The following is a 20,436-nucleotide window of genomic DNA, read 5'->3' on the forward strand; positions in this document are numbered from 1 at the left end:
GATTATAAACAGATCTGTGATATGTTTCAACAGAGACTATCAGTAACAAAGTTTGAATTACCAGTACTTAAGCCTGTCCTTTTCATCTTGGCTTTGAAATGAATTAATTTTATTCAGCACTGGGTGATCTGAAATGGAGTGAGTTATTTTGCATTCTGATTTATGTAAGCAGCAAACAGAGTTAAGTAGTTGTCTGGACTGTCAGTATAATTTGATAGCTCCTGATCTGATCAACACAAGTTTGCTGGTGACCAGGATATGTATAACTATTGTCCAGCCACACCTGTACATAATAGACAGTTGAACTGGATAAAATACAAGAATTTGTTCATTTAGGTCATGTGTGTCATTATGAGAAGTATGGGTTGGTTACCTTAAAATACAGTCCTTAATGGACAGGCAGGTCTGGTGCATATGAAACCTGCAATTTTAGACTAACACACCTATAACATTCCATTGAAAACTAATCATACAGCCATCACAGTTAGCTCTGTTAACACAACAATAAGCAGGGCTAAGTGCAATTAGAATGGTTGCTGTAAGCAATAGTTTTTTTTAATTGGCAATGTCAACTTCAGCATTAGTCACTTAACGCAAACTGTAAAAAAAAAAAGCATAAAAGAAAATCAAAATGCGTCACATGAGCAAATGCATAATACAAACAGTCAGACAGACACTTAGGAAGAACAGTATGGATAAACAAAGTTACGCACAGCTTTATTTATGTAATACTATGTCATCGTTTCCATTTTTTTTGAGAAATTTTTATTTTAAAATCAAATTGCTTTATATACTTTGGAATCAGACTTTCTGTGCATTTTTCCTCCTCACTGCTTTTGAAATCGTTGTTAGTGCTATAACTGACTTATCAATGAAACAGTCCAGAAAGCTCACCTGGAACATAAATGATATATACATATATATCTATATCTGTCTATCTAGATATATATCTATCTGTATCTCTCTCTATCTGCATACAGTGTATGCATGTATGTATATATATATATATATATATATATATATATATATATATATATATGTGTGTGTGTATCTACTTTGATCCAGTGAATTTACATTTCACTGAAAAGTAAATTCGCGAAGTCAATTACGTGAAAGTGCATTTTTTCAAAAATACACTTTTGTGTAAGAACATAATTAAAAAAAAAAAAAAAAGAGAAATGAAATAACAGTTTGCATGCTAGTTTATTTGTACATCAACTTTTAGTTTTGAGGTACAACTAAACAAACTATTGCTGAGATCGTGGTACAGTGGGGATAAGGGAATATTCCCTTTTCCCCACTGTATTGCAATCTATGAGTGAGAATATTAAAGTAGGGGGTGGGGGTGCAAGCCCCCCTGCATAATTGTGTTTAGTGTGTTTTTTTTTTTAGTTTAGGTTTTACACGAAAGTGCATTTTTGAAAAAGTGCACTTTCGCGTAAGTGAGTTTGCGAATTTACATTTTGGTGAATGAAAGTAATATATATATATATATATATATATATATATATATATATATATATATATATATATATTTATTTATTTATGTATTTATTTTTGTGATATCATAAATTGTAGTTGTGTTGATTGTACAGAGTAGCATATGTAGTTTTTGCTTCCTATTCAGATGTGTAAAATAAACTTTATAGTTAGCAGGTTGGCTTCATTTAATTTATAACTTTATGTTGGTGTTATTTATTGTGGCCTGTGCAGGACTGTATTTCCACAGTGCAGAAATTTGGTACATTGCCATACACTGTATTCCATGAACAGGTTGCAGCTTGGTAATTCATACAGTGCAGGAGAATGAAACCAACAGAACTATGTCACTGATAAATTACTATAAGAGTCAGGTGCTCGCAAAACATTGGCTTACATAGAACAAGTTTTTCTGAGAAAATGCTGTTGGCTAGGATTTAAGGTATCATTTAGATTGCACTAAATGATGAACATAAAAACTAATATGACTACTGTATCTTAGTACAGCTGTAACCACTGTAGGAATACTGCACAGCAATTGTCACAGTGAAAACAAAGTCATATTATTTTTACTTTTTACTCACAATTTGAGCCAGATCATGGTCAAATGGGGCCCTAGGCAAGAGTGTGGACTAAACCCCCCTCCCGGAGTCATTCGTGTGTCCCATTACTTGTCTCCCTCTCTCCCCAATTACCATAAACACTGCTCAAAATTGTCAGTGTGTACACTGTTTTCATATTTACTTTTGAAAAGAAGGAAGAGATATGGATTTAATTCAAAACATTTCATTTTATTATGCTTTGTTGACCAGGTTAGTTCCAGTCATCTGTAATGTCTTTTCATTGGAGACCCTTGGTGGTATTTATACTGCTAGGGGAAATTTGGCCAGGGCACTGGAAAACTTCCCTCTACTCTTTTTGATAACTTATGTGGATATAAAAGACCTCGCAGCACCTTCCATTAATGCAGGCAGATGGTCAATTTAACATCTCAATCGAAAGTCAGGAGTGCAACACTCCCTTCCCCCCTTTAACGTGCACTGTAGTTTTAGCAATCTGTCTACATGGCATGAGAGTAGACCCTACAGCTTTCTTCCCCAACGACAAGTATGCTACCTGTTTTGCTACTAACACTGCTTTGAAATTCTATAGCACAAACACTGATGGCCATTTATTAAACAAAAGAGTTGCGTACTGACAACAGACTTGGCATAAGTGACATTCTCTTGAAGCTCACATTCCTTGAAAATGCACTGAAACTCAAATTCCATCAAAATACACCGAAACTCACATTCATTGAAAATGCAGCCCTGCACTTTTGAATATTTTTTCCATTAAGCAGTGAAACAAAATGTATGAACCAATAAAAAAAAACTAAATTACCCATCTCAGCACATTTCAATAAATTCTAATGACCAGTGAGCAGTCGGATAGTTGGTATAGTGGAGTAAGGCTGTTGTCTCATGTAGCCAAGGTACAGAGTTTGAGCCTGAGCAAGCTAATTAACTAACCTCCCATCCCTACCTAGGGCATTTTGAATCTATGAGTATCTGCTGAAGGAACACTCATTGTCTCACAGTCTATGGTAGCAAAGCAGCATCAGTTTGAAGTGTTTATGGAAGTTCCATTATGCGTTTATGTCCCACGCATTGCTGTGCATACATTCTGCTAAAGACGCACACACAAACCACAGATGTGGAGGGTGTCCTTAAAGACACATATACATACTATGGGCATATTATCTAAGTAGATACGAATGTTCAGAATTTGACAATGTTCTTCAGTCTTACTGCAGTAGCTCTGAGGCTATATGGATTGTTTCCCATCTTGGAAACAATAACCAGTCAGATTCAGAAAGCCCCCCCCCCAATACTCCTTCATTTCCCTGCTAGGGGTTAGATAATCAGCAGTCAGAGTGAAGCTTTATTTAGTACGTTCTTGTTGTCTAAAGAAGCATCTCTCACTCTTTGCAGGAGCAGCAATCAGCTGTGAGCTTCATTTCTGGCAGATAAGTCCCTGTTGAGGAAAACCTCCACTCAGAAATTATTGCCTTAAAATAGCATTTTAAATAATTTTGACTAAAAGCGGTATTTCACCTTTATGAAACCCTGGTATTTTTTCACTGCATCAGATGCTTCCTGTCAAGGGCCACTATTTTCAGTGTAGAGTATTTATTAAGATATTTGGGGCTTAAGTTTGTCAAAAATTATGTACTACTTGTGTAAACTTTCAATTTTGTGGAACAGGAAAGTATATATAGAAATGGGTGGGGAATAATGAGTCAGTGTAATGCTTATGCTGACTTCATGACAACCTACCTGTTATTTTCATTCTGTCAGTGTGTGTGCAACTGTAGAACAGTACTGACAGGTGAATTGTGCTCTGCTTTTCTATTTTATAATTTATGGGGAAGGTATTATGATTGTCAGTCTGCAGCTTGTGAGCACTCAATGACAACTTACCTTCTGACAGAATTGCACCAGCTATGCTTACCACTTTTGTGCTTCTTCCTCAATACTTACTCTGATCTGGATGGCTGTTCTCTCACAGTATCTAGAGAGAAAACAAATCACTTATCAGTCTTTGCCATTGTTGCAGACTCAGTCTAAGCCTCAGCCACTAGTGGGAAAACCCACAGTGGTCACTGTTTGCTCCTTGGACAACTCACTGACTTCTACGACTTCTCAGTTGTAGGCCTTTCAGCCAGGATAAGCCACATCCTCTTCAGCTATTCCAGTGCTCATTCAAAACATGGGATAACTATGTTCATTAGTTTTGGGAGGCATTCTGGAAGATTCTTTTCAGAGTAATTGGGGAAAACTACCATTAGACCAGGCAGACTCCCCTCAAGTCTGTCCTATTATGCTGGAACTTTTATAAAGGAAAAAAAAAGTAAAACATTATTCTTCTCATGAAGTCATTACTAGTAAAAAAGATGAGTTATTTACCATGGCTAGACAAGCATTACAGGCAGTAAATCTTGGTATCCAGAATCCTTTACTGATGAGCATACCACGAAAAATTACGTCTGCTGATTCTGATTTTGATAGAGATAGGGATACTGCTGCTGTAGATTCCCAAGCCGAACTCTCTAATTGTGAGTACAATTTTAATCCTCATCCTCATGTTGAAGAGTTTTCATTTAGTCATACCTTTGCCAGGATAAATGAGGTAATCTAGTGGGAACTAATACATGTTTTCCCTGGACTGATGAGATGCAATCATATGTTAAAATGGATATACCTCATTCCTCTCCCATGCCTCCTATACTCCCAGCCCTGCAGGATATGTTGAGTGCTGCATGTACTTATCCTGATGCCCAGCTCTCAGTCCATAAAAAGAGCAGATAAACTATATAATGTCATTTGGAGAGTCTAAGGGAATTAGCTTCCTTAGCTTCCACTCTTTCTGTGGAAGAAAGCTTTTTTTTTTTTTGTATTTTTTTTTTATAACATACTATTTCTATCCTTTCTCAGGTACCTAAACATGCTTTTAACAGTGTGTATGATTGTGCAGATACTGTGTCTAGGGCCACTGCTACTGCTATAGTGTTGAGAAGATATGCTTGGATACATAACCAAAAGTTTGCTGGTAAGGCAAAGTCTTAAATCTTGGACCTAGCTTTAAGTAATGAGATATTGTTTGGGTCTTTTATTACAGAAGTTCTCAAGAGAGAAATTAATTCAGTGAGTTTCTAAGATATTTAATGTACCCAATACAAGTCTTACAGGTCTCCCTCTTAGTCAAAAAAGGTTAATAAAAAAGTCCTTTTCTGGCAAACAAAATGTAAACAAGAGATGACCAAAGGGTTAGAAAAATGGCCCTCAGCATTTTCCTTTGGCGTAAGATTGCTTCAGACTCCTGGATGTTAAAAGTGGTGCAAGAGAGTTACAGGTGGCACTGGTTACAAAAAACTACCCTCCAAACCAAACAGAAATTTTCCTTAAGTTTTTACACACTTGGGAGACACAGAATCAGTGCCTCTAAGACAAAGAACTGTTATTACTGAAAGTCTCTGGTACTAAAGAAAGAGGCTTCCTGCATATCAGTACTAGACTGCATATTTCTAAGCATGTCCATCATAGTTTTAAGGTTCAAAATGATGACAATGCATAAACTGTTACCTCACATTACTCACTCAAGCTACCAGGTAACTCTAGACCTAAAAGACACTTACTACCATATCTCCATAGCAACAAGCTTCAGGAAATTTCTAAGGTTCTTTGTTTCTGAGTCACATCATCAGTTCTCTGTGTTACCTTTTGGTTTATCTATAGTTCCAGTGCTATTCATAAAATGTCTGGCCGCAGTCATAGCTTACTGCAGACTGACTTGCATTCACATCTTTATTTATTTAGGCAACCTGCTTATCTTTGCAGAGTCCTTGTCCATGTCAAAATGCATTAGTATGGGTTATGTTTATTTTGACTAGTCTGGGCTTCCAGATAAACATTGCAAAAACCCTCCAAGACTTTGTCTAACAGAATTGCATTTCTGTGATGCCTTATAGATTCTTCTCTTCAAAGGGCCTTTTTTAAATACAAAACAAGGTGATTCTTTATCTAGATTTTTTTTCTTGAACTTCTCCAATAAGTCTCAGGCTTCTGCAAGAAAATTTCTCAGTATCCTAAGGTTCATGGCATCTATGGTTCTCATGAAACTTGTCAGATTACAGATGAGAAAGATGAAATGTTTTTTAAAGAAATAAAGTACATGCACCCATCTTTTGCATTCTCTGGAGTATCAAATTCAGGTTTGGAGATTTATAAAAAGGGAACTGGTGGAGACAACATATTCAACTAAAGTTAGGTCTCCCCTTCCCTCCTCAGACAGCAAACCAGTCTGTCACCACAGACACATCAGATTTTGCTTGGGGATCATTTTCCAGCGAGGTAAAGATATAAGGTCTGTAGAATCCTTCAGACAGACCAAAGCACATCAAAAAGGAGACATTGGCTGTGCCTGTGATCCATGCCTTAGAGTCTCTCCATCACCTTTGGTCCTTAGGAATTCTTCAAATGATTACAAACAATACCACAGTCATGTTGTATATCAACAGGCAGGGAGGTACAAGGTGGTACCTCCTATGCAGGTTGGCATTGGTGGCTTGGGGGTTAGCTCTTCAACATTTCTTAACCCTCCAAGGATCTAACATTCCATTAGAGCAAAACATGATGACAGACAGGCTATGTGGGACCAGGAAAGACCCTCACAAATGGAAAACAAATGGTGGGGGGGGTCTTCCAAGAATTGATTCAGTTGGGGAGAACAACTGAAATAGATCTGTTTGTCTGCTTTCAAAACAGAAATATAAAATATTTTTTCCAGGGCTCCTTGCAAGCAAAACTGGAAGATAGTTGCATTTTCATTCCCACTGAAGGGAATGTGCCTTTGTGTGTTTCCAGCTTTTCCACTGATATCTAGTGTATTTCCGAAGATTCTAAAGGATACTCCAGAAATAATTGTGTTGACCCCCTTTTGGCCCAGGCAACATTGATTCTCCCTTCTTATGGAATTGGCCAAGGGCAATTATCATACGCTTCCTCACAAACCAAATCTACTCACACAAGACAGTGGAGCTTGACACATCCCAATATGAATAAGCTTCAGCTCACTGCCTGAATAATTTAACCTCAATACCTTTTAGGCAGTTATTTCATGCAGGTTCTAAAGGAGGCAATAAAGCCTGCTACTAAAAACCCTATGTTATTTAGTGGAAGCAAGTTTCTAGTTGGTGCCTAACCAATAACCAAGGAACTAGCAGGGATTTTGTACCACTGATGCCCAAATATTTGTGGGAGTTACTTGCATTTGGCTTTACTTATTTCTTTATAAAGGTTCCTCTTGTTGCCATTTCAGCATATCTTTCCATGGATCCTCCTCTTTCTTTTCTGTTTGTTGTAAAACAGTTTCTGAAACAGTTTTCTACCTGAAACTTCCTCTTAAACAGGTAGCTCTTCTGTAGGGTCTCAATTATGTACTGGAGAAATTAACTGTGCTACCTTTTTTCAACCTGGCCATCAAGCTGATTTAAGGTTCTTGATTTAAGAAATTGTGTTCAGCATTGCTCTGACATCTGCAAGAAGAGTATCTGAGTTGCAAGCTCTCATGGTGGGCGAACCCTATTTGCTTTTTATAGGGATAAAGTATCTTTAAGAACAAACCCCTCATTCATGCCAAAAGTGGTTTCAGAGTGGTTTCTGAATGGCTAACTGAAAGCAGCAGTATTTTAGAGCTCCATATAACTTGTTAAATAAGACAGGAAAATATTCTTTTTTTTCTTCAAAGTATAAAATCTTATAGATAAAGTACTAATTTACATAATTAGAAACTTTAGTGAAGTGTTACAAATAATTTCCTGTCAAAAAGCTTGGAGATATATTCACTTGTTAAAATGAGCAACTCAAAGAATTCTCACCAGGATCCTGCCTTAATGAAGGAATTACTACAGATGGCATCTACCCTGCAGGAGTTGTCTTTAAAGATGAATGATTTTAAAGAGAACCTGGAAATCTTAAAACAAGCAGTCAAAAACAGGCTGACACCCTCAAGGAAATGCTACAACACTAGACAAGGATAACAGGAATAGAGGTTTCTCTAAATGACTTAGAAAGCAGACTTAAGGAAGAGGAAACACAGAAAGAACTGCTTCTTAAACAAAATACTTGGTTGGTTAATAAAGTAGATGACTTGGAAAATAGGGAGAGGAGAAATGACATCAGAATATTCAGATTACCTGAAAACACAGAAGGTGAGGATATTATTGCCTTTTTATCAAGCTGGATCTGTGACTTTTTAAATTTAAAAGAAAGACTTTCCTTTGGCATTGAAAGGGCACACAGAGCTCTTGGGAAACCTGTCACTAACTCAAACTCTCCTCCTAGATCAATAATAATCAAATTTATTTCATACTTGGACAGGGAACTGATTTTAAGATCTGCTTGGAGGAAGGCACCTCTAAAATATAAACAGAGCCTGATGAGATTTGATAACGACTATTCATCTATAATAATGGAACAAAGGAAAAAAGTGTGGCCAATGATAAAGTTTCTGAAACAAAATAACATCGAGGCACAACTTGCATATCCAGCTAAGATAAGAATACTGTATGACAACGAGATGAGGACTTTTACTGACTTAGAGGAAGCCTCTTCATTTATTAAAACTAATAATGTGATTACTTTACCAGAAGATATGGATTGGATGTTACCTTCTCTCAAGAGAACAAAAGAAACAAATGTCTGGACAGACGTCAAAAAGAAGAAGCAAAAGACTGATACTGTTACAGCCAAATCTCTCAAAGCATCTACCAGGATATGAACTGTTTTAACATTACTTTAAAGGACCAATTTTACTGCTTGAAATTTTAAAACAAAAGTAACTAACTACTGGGATCTTTATCTATATTTTTTGAAAATAGATGACACATGAGAGTTTTCACATTACCTCAGGTATGTAAAACAGGGTAATTTTCTTTCACAGAAGGAGGGCTATATAGCACATAAATTATTTATACTGTAAATCAACATACATAGTATATTTGTATTTTCTCTTAATTTTCTCTTTTCTTTCTCTCTTCTCTCTTTTCTCATTATTTATTTTAACTGCATCTTGTCTCCCTTTCTAAATTGTCTCCTATTTACTATATTAATATAGTCTGTATATATTTAATAACTCACTTTCTATACATAGATAAATAATTGTCTAAAATAATCTAGTGTTAAGGTACACTAACTGGAATTGTGAACTTAATTAATTGTTATTACAATATTTATTAGATTAATGATAGTCTCTCTTATGCTTTTTGGGATTGGGGACATGTTCGTGATTAACTCTGAATTGTTCCATCCATGTACATATGTCCTTTGAATTATTGGTACTTATGTATTATCGCAACCATATTCTGCGACCTCTTTTACTTTCTTCACTTTTACTGAAATGGCCTCACTGAAGTGTGATATTGAAGGGTAGACTGGCAGAAGGTCTGTTGGGGATATCGGTAGGGGTTTTAAAAAAACTAGTAAGACATAATTTTGAGGTGTGTGGGTAGCATCCTTTAAAGACGTCCAGCATTGAATTCAGCGATCGCACTGGTTGCGTGTGTGTACGTGTGTTGGTGCTGAAAGGAAAGCAGGAGTTAGCATATGATCTGTGGAATGGATTACTTTGTACTGCAGTTCCTTTTGGTGAAGGACTACTACTTCTTCGGCTTTACCTTTTTTTTTTTTTTTTTTTTTTTGATCATGTACGACAGTATTATGAAGGTTAGAAACAGGTTTAGTGGACTTAGGTAGCTTCATCATTGAAATGGCTGATAAATAATACAGGTTTGAAGCCAGAGATTTCCTACTTCACCGACTACAGCATGTGGAAGGAACACGTTCGCAGTAGAATGGGACTCGCTTAACTGACAGGAGATGCTGGTGGTAAAAGGGGAAATCTGTTTTTGAACCTTATCTTATGAGCTGTTTCAATGATAAACCTTTCTAAAAGTACAAAAACATTACAGAACACATGTCTCTAACCTTCATAACACTGCAGTGCTACCATTTGACCTAAACAGAAGCAACCAGCATTAGCGCAAAAATCTGGTTGCGATAATACGTAAGTACCAAATTATTTCCTTTTTAGTATTAACAAATAGAGGGAAAAATGTACTGTTGGTTAAGAGAAGAAAAGCTTTATTCACATTCTGTTTGTGTTGTCATAGCAACAGTAAGCAATTGCTGCAGTTTCTAAGGACACTGTGAATCTGCAAAGTGCATTTAGCCTCACAGATAAATAATAAGGAAAAAGTAATGTTGTTTAGTTATTAAAATGAAAAACAACCTAAACAAGGTAAAATAAATATATAATAGGACTATTTGTATATATTTTATGATTTATCCTCATGGGATTACATATTCCTGGAAACACAACTGAAATGTTCCCAAACTACATGTGCACTGAAATGTCGCTCCTTGATTAAAAAGTATTACTCATTTTAACATGCTGATTACACAAGCTGTCTGTTGTTGTGTCTTTCAGCTTTTCCCAGTTAGGGGTCGCCACAGCAGAACTCCAGTCTGCTAATGACTGGCAGTAGATTTTTACATGCTGAGTTGCCAGCTCTGGCGCACAACCTTCAATGAAGGTACGCACATTAACGCATGTCTCCACACAGAAGACGCTCTAGCTGAGAATCGAACAGGACAACGTCTTACTGTGAGGCGACAATGCTACAGCAGCACCACCACCGCAGTGGTTACACAAGCTGTCTGCACTGTAATATTACATTTTATATGTTACTTGAAACTGACAGTTTCTAGAGCACATGAAAAGATACATATTACTTTTTGCAACATGTTATGTTTGCATTTACCTCACACTCTGTACAAACTCACTTGGCAACTGATAGCTATTCATTTAAAATATCAGTTTAAATATTAAATGTGCCCTTAAAATGCTATTGACATTTTGACAAAATATAATGTGAACTGTAAAATGATTGACTTGAAAGAAGTGAAATAATGCATAGATTTCAAAGACAGTTCTTAACATTACAGTAAATGTAAAAATGTATATTCACAAGGAAGTATTGTCATGGTTTAGTGTACCAGTTAAAATAGCTTACTGTCAACATTTTACAATATCAGAAAGTTTGAAGAGCTAGGAAATTACTATTATTTGTCTTTATAATGATTATTAGACAGATGTTAGGCTCTGCTTAGTTTAATGAATTGTGACATATATTTATGAGGAAAAGTGAACTCAGTTATTCACATTGGACTACACATTCCTGGAAACTGAAATATTTCCAAATTACTTGTGAATTTAAATGAAACTGCCTGATTAATAATCATAATTTACTTTAACAACCTGAATCCATAAGCTATCTGCTCTATATATGCTACATTATATATGTCACTTGCATATGACAGTCTCTAGAGCACACAAAAAATACATATTATTTTTACAACATGCTATATTTGATAACCATACATTCTAAACTAACTGAATTGGCAACTGACAAGTTATTTATTTGAAACATCAGTCTAAATATTAATTGTGCCCTTGAAATATTGTTGCGTTTTGACAAAACAAAACCTGAACTGAAAAAGGAATGATTTGAAGAAGTGAAGTATTGTACAGATTTCAAAGACAGCTATTGACACAATATAATAGAAATGTATACATGCAAGGAAAATTTGAAATGCTTTATACTTTTAGTTAAAATAGCTTATTGTTAACTTTTTGCTTTATCAGAAAATTTAAAGAGCTAGGACATTGTTTTCTAATTTGTCTTTATAATGTTTACTAAAGTGATGTTAGTCACTGACTTGTTTAATGGATTGCGAGTCATGTACAAGACGGACTACTGAATGTTATTTCAGTTTACCTATGTTTGCTGAGTTTCTTTTATTAGTACTGATTTAAAACAAGGGAAAGAAAGGGAAGGGAAATCTCTGTTTTTGGTCAAGGAAGGAGAGGCTTAAGAGTATTCTAACTGCCCTGAGAACTCTCCAAGATGCTCTAAATACTATTTGATTAATACTTACCTAAGGTAAGTCTTGATTACCATATAGGCACCTTCACATTCATTCTAGACCTGATGTGATTATCCATTCTGGAAGCAGGAGGTGCCCTATGCAGGATGGGAATTGTCAGGGTAATCATAGTTCATTCTTAAACTCTGCTTTGTAAATCTATAAATATGTAAAAACACTGCACACTAGAATGTAGGGCGCCTCTACAGAGTCAGGATACCACTGATAAGCCATGTATTTTCATAAGTGTAAGTTGAAATTGGTGAGCTGAACAGTGGGAAAGTAAAGGAAGACAGTACACCTACAGTAAATTCATATTTCATTGGTAATCACTCATTGTCTCCTGTAGACTCCTTTTAGTCAAATTATTTTAGTAATAATCTATTTGTTGTTGGCTTATTTAGTGCATGCTCCTCTGCTGCATTTAATATATCCAAAATGACATATCTGACATGTTTGGGATCTCTTAAGAGTAACTAAATATTGAATATTTTCTAAGTGAACATAATAATTGTTTACACTACTAACGTTCCATCCTGATATATAAAATACTATAGAACAATAATAGAATAATATAGAATTTCATATCTCTTTTAAGAACATTCTCCATATAATAATTTAACATATGGAGCTCAGTTGATATTGTTGGTTAAAGGTATGAGTGATAATCCAATAGATCTATCTTTAGCTATTGGATTTAAAATTACTTTCATTCCGTGTTTAATGGAAAATTCATATTTACTTGTATTTGATACTTTAGAATTAATGTTTTATAGAAATACTTTTTAAAGCCTGACCAGAATGTTACCCTACTTATATTTAAAGAAGAAAGAACATTAAATTACACTCCCAAGTTTACACACATAAAAATAACATCCAGTGTTATCTGAGAATATGGTATAACTACTATAATCAAAATAAAAATAAAAGAAGCAAAAAGTTTCTTCCAACAATAACTTGAAATGGATTTAACATTCTTATCATTAAATACTAATGGCTTAAATCATGCAAATAAAAGATCAAACTTACTAAAATATTTAAATCTAAATAAGGCACAAGTAGTATTTCTCCAGGAAATGCATTTTAAGACTAATGATAACTTTATTTGGAACCATAAGGACTATACAGTCTTAGCTCAATCCTCCTATAAAACAAAGACAAAAGGAGTATCAATTCTCTGGAAGAAAAACATAATCACTCCAAAAGTTATTTATAAATATGAAGACAAAGAAGGTCTACTAGCATTTGTTATAATTAAATTTAATAACAGAATATGGACCTTAGCTAATCTATATTGGTTCCCAGGAATTAGAGCAGGAACAGCTAAAAACCACCTAGATTTTATTTCTAACAATTATAAAGGAAATCTTATACTGGGAAGAGACTTTAATTGTACCTTAGAAGCTTCTGAAACCACCAAGAAGTCTTTTTGCATAGCAACTATTTCAAAATCCTTAAAAATGGATTGATTAATTTCATTTAATAGATACCTTTAAATTAAAAGATGATAAATCCTTATTATTTTCCCATAAAGACCATCGATTTGAAACACAAACCAGAATAGACAAATTATTCGTAGTTCAAGATTTATAACCAAAAATCCTCAACTTCTCAATAGTTCTATGCCCCTTCTCAGATCATTACTCTCTGATAATGATGCTCCAAATAGAGTTTAAACCTTTAGTCCTTTCAACTAGAATTCTATCATATATCACAAAAATTAAAGAATTCAGACCCTGGATGTTGTCAGAACTACAATTATTTCTTGAAATTAATAATACAACAGAAATCAGTAGAGTCATGGTTTGGGACTAATTAAAAGTGTATTTATTTGGTAAGACCATTAGCTGGTACAAAAACAAAGTCAGAGAGTGGGAATCTGAATCATTAGACTTGCAAACCAGACTTTTGACAGCAAAATGTAAAATAAATTGTCCAGAAATAAAAAAAAAATAGAGGAATTAAATAAAAAATATAATGAAATTCTAACACACAAAACTTGTCTAACCTTGGAAAAAATTAAAAATTAACTCATTAGCCACCTCCCCCAGATATCTACATAACTTATCTACAAGAATTAAAATGCAATCTAAATCAAATAACATTAGTAGTATATGCACCTCGGCGTTCATGAAAATCTGCTGCCAATCATTAGTGGACTGGAGTTCCGCTGTAGTGACCCCTAACTGGGAAAAGCCGAAAGACAACAACAACAACATCATGAAAAGAAAGGGAAAAAAGTATCAGATATAGGAGACATCCTTGAAGAATTTCAGTTCCATTATATGGAACACTTCAAAAAAGAAGCTTTAGATACCAACCAAATAAACTTAGATACAAACCTTATCAATATAAATCAAAATCCCAAAAACTTAAAACTAGACCTACAAAAACCTATATCCTACAAAGAAATTGTTGACAAGATAAAAGAAAGTAAATCTAACAAAGCTCCAGGGATAGATGGCATAATTACAGAAATTTACAAACTCTTCCCTTCAACAGTAATCTCCCTTTTTCATAAAACTTTGCTAGAAGTCCAGTCAGAAGCAAAAATACCACCCTCATGGAAATATTCTCTCATAACACCAATTCTAAAAGATAATAAGCCATCAGACCTTTGCGCTGCATACAGACCTATATCATTACTGAATAATGATTACAAAATATTCATGTCAATCCTAGCTAACAGAATGAAAATCCCACTTTCAAAGACAATTAATAATGATCAAACTGGATTTTTATATAACAGGCACACACATGATAATATTAAAATGATACTTACTCATATATTATGTGAATAAAGAAGGTAGAGAAACACTTGTAATTGGATTAGACATAGAAAAAGCCTTTGATTCCCTCAGCTGGGGATATCTATTTAAAACTTTAGCATTCTTTGAATTTCCTCCTCCCTTCATCTTATTACTAAAAACATATATATTAATAACTTAGCCTACATTAAATTAGGTCCTTTCACCTCAGAATCTATCCATATAATGAAAGGTACTAAACAAGGATGCCCCCTTTCTCCTATTTTATTTGCTTTGGCTACAGAAATACTTGCAGAAATAATGTGCAATAATCCAAGAATGAAAGGAATAGAAGTCTATAACCAGTACATATCTAAAATAATGCTTTTTGCTGATGATATTTTATTATCACACTCCAGAGAGTCATTAGGAGAGCTAGAAGAAGTAATGGAGAAATTTTATAAGATTTCAGGTCTGCACTTTAATAGATCAAAATCAAAATTTCTACGTTTAAATAAGAAAAAAGACATACAAGTTACAGATAAATCCATTATAGGAAAACAAGAACTTATGCTAAATTATTTAGGAATAGTGTTATGCAAAAATATAAACAAAACAATATTAATAAATTATAGAAACATTATTGAAACAATAAAAATATATATAGAAAAGTGGAACAAAATGATATTAACTTTTGAAGACAGATTGCAATTAATAAAAATGGTCTTATTGCCAAAAATACTATATGTAGCATTAGCAATACAGTTAATTCCTGAAAGATGCATTCTTAAAGAAATAAACTCATGTTTAATAAAATTTTTATGGTATCCCAAAAAGAATAGAGTATCTCTAACTCATCACATTATACCCTGGAAACAAGGAGGATTGGACTTCCCAAAAATAGAAACATATATAAAAGCATCTGTGCTTAAAACTACAGTAGATTGGATAAACCCAAATTATTTTGCCAACTGGAAAGAATTAACAATGGCTATATTAACAAATGAGTGGGTTCAATCCAGCTACTTTCTTCTGGCTTTTGTGTTTATCTGCTTCATATTAACAAATGAATTTAATCTGTTAAAAAAAATTAATAGTAGACAAATCAAACAAACCCTGGTAGATACTATGCATAAGTATACAAAATAATATAACAAAACCTTCTAAAACAACACTGATTAATCATTACGTCAATTCCTTTAGGAAATTTATCAATGCAAACATAGATCTAAAACTTTGGTTTGACCTTTTAACCCCATTTACCATCACTAAGAACTTTCCTCACAAAATATATAGGGCAACAATAACCTCCTGGGAACAAAATGGATTCTTATGCTGGTTTCAATGTGTAAATAAATTAAATGTTTTAGATATACATATGATAAAAACTGCTTACAGTATTCCAACACAGGACTGGTTAACCTTACAAAGCATTCTAATGTATACTCAAGATTTTTGCAGATTAATTAATAATTCCTCATTTAAAGATATTCCAAATCTAATAAGTTTTCTATATGAGTTTATATATAATAGTTATGAAAAGAAGAATTCCATTTCAAATCTATATAAAGAGATAATAACATATAAAACAATTCCCAAACCATCATATTGGCAGTTCTTAACAAAAGAGCAGTCATTGCAGTTAACAGAAGAAATTAAAAGTAACATCTTACTATCAGTTAATTACACCTCTAACACACAGTACTAGAAAATATTTAACTGGAAATACTTACACAGAGCATTTTTAACACCAGATAGAATTAAAAAGATCAATACTACTACACATGGTTTCTGCTGGAGGTCTGAAAAGCCAAATAAAGCAGACTGGATTCATATTTTTTATGAATGTAATAAAATTAAATCATATTAGAATGGAATCAATCATTTTTACAAGCTTTATTTAATGAATCCTTTACCTTAACTAAAGTATTGATTATACTAAATGTAAATGAAGGTCTCTACATGAATAAGACAAATATGTATTTGTTATGGACAATACTTGCTATATCTAGGAAATGAGTAACCACAAAGTGGAATTCAAATACACTCTGACCTTGGAAGAATTCTACACTTTACTGAAGACAACTGCATTGATGGAAATAAAAATCAAGCAACTACTAATCTATCCCAGGCCATTGGTAAATAATCCTTGGAAGAAAGTTATATCTTTGTTGGAATACTCTGCAATAATGAATATTGTATCTCTGATAACTGATCTGTTAATTCTAAACTTAATAACATACAGTGTATATAACTGAAAGTCAGGCTATTGTAAATATTGTATATAGTTGTTTAAAATATTTAAAAATATTATGCAAATGTAATTTTAATTGAAAATAAAAAAATATATATTTGAGGAAGAAATGTGGTTTCAGAGTTTGCTGTGAACCAAGCTATAAATCTTCCAATTTTCTAACCAGAACCTAAAATTCAGGAAGAACAGATTCTGCATACTTTGGATGTGAATAGGCAGCTCGGTACTATTTTGATAGAACTAAGCCCTTTAGAAAAGCTGATCAGTTATTTATTTCTTAACAAGGTGTGAACAATGGACATCCTGAGTCTAAGCAGGCACTTTCTAGGTGCTTGTACAATGCTATCATGTTTTGTTATTCCAACCATGACAGATACATTCCAGGCAGTACCAATGCATATTCAACAAGAGCTTTCTTTTCTTTGATGGCATAATGGAAAGGGGTGGACTCTAGAAACATTCTAGAGATGACTACATGGTCCTCTGCTTTACAAAACATTACTAACTGGATTCCTTTTCTAGACTGAGGTTAAACATTGCTAGAACCACTCTCTAGGGGCTCCTGCAGTCATATAGTTTCTCCATCCAAGCCTTTTTTTTGTTATTTTGGGATTGCTAGGTTCTTCTTTAATTAAATGGGCAGAAAATCCTGACCTGAAGAAAGTATAACTCTCTGACTGCTGATTTCCCTATTAGGGATTGGGATAAAATTATTGACTTCAACAATTGGCTAAGCATTTGGTGTCATTTAAAGGGGATCCAGTATCTGTCTGCCTGGGATGACATGATCGACAGACCACAATGCTTTGCCAGAGATGGTCTGCACCTGCCCTACCTGGGATTCAGGTTACTGGCTAAGGTTTTTGCCACCCCTATAGTGCCTTTTTTATGCAAAGTTCAAAGGACAAAGCCACCTCCATAACAGGTACAACCATGCAAAATCTGAAGGTAATGCTACTCAATGCTAAAAGTCTAAACCTCAAAATGCACTCTCTCGAGGCACTCCTAAAAATGGAGAACATTGATATCTGTGCAGTAACTGAGACCTGGTTCAAGGCTCCAGAGACCACCCCTGCAATACCAAGCTACAATTCTTACCACACTTTTTGGCCACCAAACCAGGAACGAAACACTAAAGGTGCTGGAGTGTCCATATTCACCAAGGATATTCACCACACCAGGCTAGTTGCCCAACACAATGCATCTGAAATTCTCCAGGTGCAACTAACACTAGGTAAGACTGCAATCCAGTTGTAGCTTGCTACAGATCCTCCACCATGCCCCAAGATTCTAACTACACCTTTCTAAACATACTGGAAAATATTAAAGTACAACCAAACACCCTAATACTGGGTGATTTCAAATACCCTGCCATTAACTGGGAAAACTATTTGTGTGCTAACACCTTTGCCCAACGGTTCTTGGAATTCATAAATTCCAACGCCCTGGATCAACTAACCCTTAGTCCCACCAGGGGCTCCAAACTCCTAGACCTGGTCATTACCAACATGGGAAATTGATGCTCCACACCTATGGTCACCCCATTCTTGGTCAGGTCTGACAATAAGCTAATCACCCTTGACATCCACATCCCACCCCTACCCCCCAGTAAGGAAACCTCTGTAAAAAAACTTCTCCAAAGCCAACTTCAGGCTACTCAGGTTAGAAGTGACAAACTTCATGACACCCATGCAGACAGCGACTGAAAGTTCGACTGCTGAATCCTACACTCGTACATGAATCGTGCATCCCCAATAGAACCAAGACGGTCTCCTCCAAAAAAAGGAAGCCAATCTGGTGGTCCCTTGCCATAAACAAACTTTACAACAAAAGGAAGAAACTGTTGCAGAAAAGAGGAAAATCCCAGGATGCAAAAAACTCCCTTACCAGCCTCAGTAAGAAGCTGAGATTCCTCATAAAATCCTCCTAAGCTAGTTACAAAAATAAAATTGCCAAAGATTCCAAAGACAGCCACAAGGCATTCTATAGCTATGTCAACAGTCTAAATGGCAATGCTCAGATCTGTTCTGAGCTACAGCAGAATGGCATTAAGTAAACTGATCATAAGGATATAGCCAATATCCTGGCAGATCGATTCAGTGCAAACTTCAACCCCCTCTCACCCCCTAAAAGGCCCATCTCAATACCGAAATATTTCCAAATTCCGGTAATAATGGCCACACAGGTAAAAAACGTACGCTTCAATGATAAGAATACAGCATCCATGAGACAAAATGACATCCCAGGCTGTGTACTACATGAACTACAAAATAAACTGGCACCTCCCCTAAGTGTCATGTTTAATCATAGCCTCACCTCAGGCTTAGTGCCCACTGAGTGGTGCACAGCTGCAGTTATCCAACTCCACAAGGGGGGGATCTATCTTGGATCCCGGGAACTACCGCCCCATTAGTCTGAAGAGCCTGATCTGCAAGGCCATGGAACGTATTATCATGGAACTTATAAACAAAGACATTGGCAACCTTCAAACACTAGAATTCATGCAGTTTGGGTTCGTGAAGGGCCAATCTTGTCTCCTGAACCTGCTTGACTTCTTCAAATCAGTCTCCAGAGTGGTGGACAAGGGTAAGGTGGTCGACACAGCCTAGCTGGACCTTGCCAAGGCCTTCAACACTATCCCCCTCTCTGGAATCAAAGACAAGCTGACTAAGCTAGGCATTAATCCCTACGTCACTTTATGGGTTGCCAACTGGCTTACTGGCAGAACCCACATTGTAAAAGTAGCCTACTCCAAATCCAACTCCAGACAAGTGACAAATGGAGTACCTCAGGGTTCAGTCCTGGGACTGCTCTTGTTTGGCATCTATTTGTCTGAAGTACAGGCCAATTCTAGGGGACTCTGGCTAACAAAGGTCACAGATGACTGCAAACTTGTAGCCATTACTGAATCCCCATATTTTGTGGATATTCTACAAAAGGGCCTTACATAAACAGATGCTTGGTGCCAAAGCCATGGGCTCAAGCTCAATGCCAAAAAATGTATAGTTATCCACTTTGGGAAAAAACATCTGCCCATGAATTACCACATAGGTGGCAGTACACTAAACACCAAAAGTATGATAAGAGACTTAGAGACACAGGTGGACAGTGGTCTCGCCTTCAATAACCACATTGCCACAACAGTCAGGAAATCCTTCTATGTGGTACACCTCATCACTAAGGGCTTTTCATCCAGAAAAAAGGAGGTCATTGTCCCACTGTACTCATCCCTTATTAGACCCATTATAGAATACGACACCCCATATTATATGTACCCCTCAAGACATCTGCAACAACTGGAAAGGCTTCAGAACTACCTCATTAAAAGAATCACAGGTCTAAAGCAGATGCCCTATGCTGACCGTCTAAAAAAACTCCACCGATATTCTGTCACATATCATCTATTCAGAGGCTGCTGAACATACAAGGC

This window comes from Protopterus annectens, chromosome 4.part1 (assembly GCF_019279795.1).
Source record: "Protopterus annectens isolate FY-2018-M chromosome 4.part1, PAN1.0, whole genome shotgun sequence".
Taxonomy (NCBI): domain Eukaryota; kingdom Metazoa; phylum Chordata; order Ceratodontiformes; family Protopteridae; genus Protopterus; species Protopterus annectens.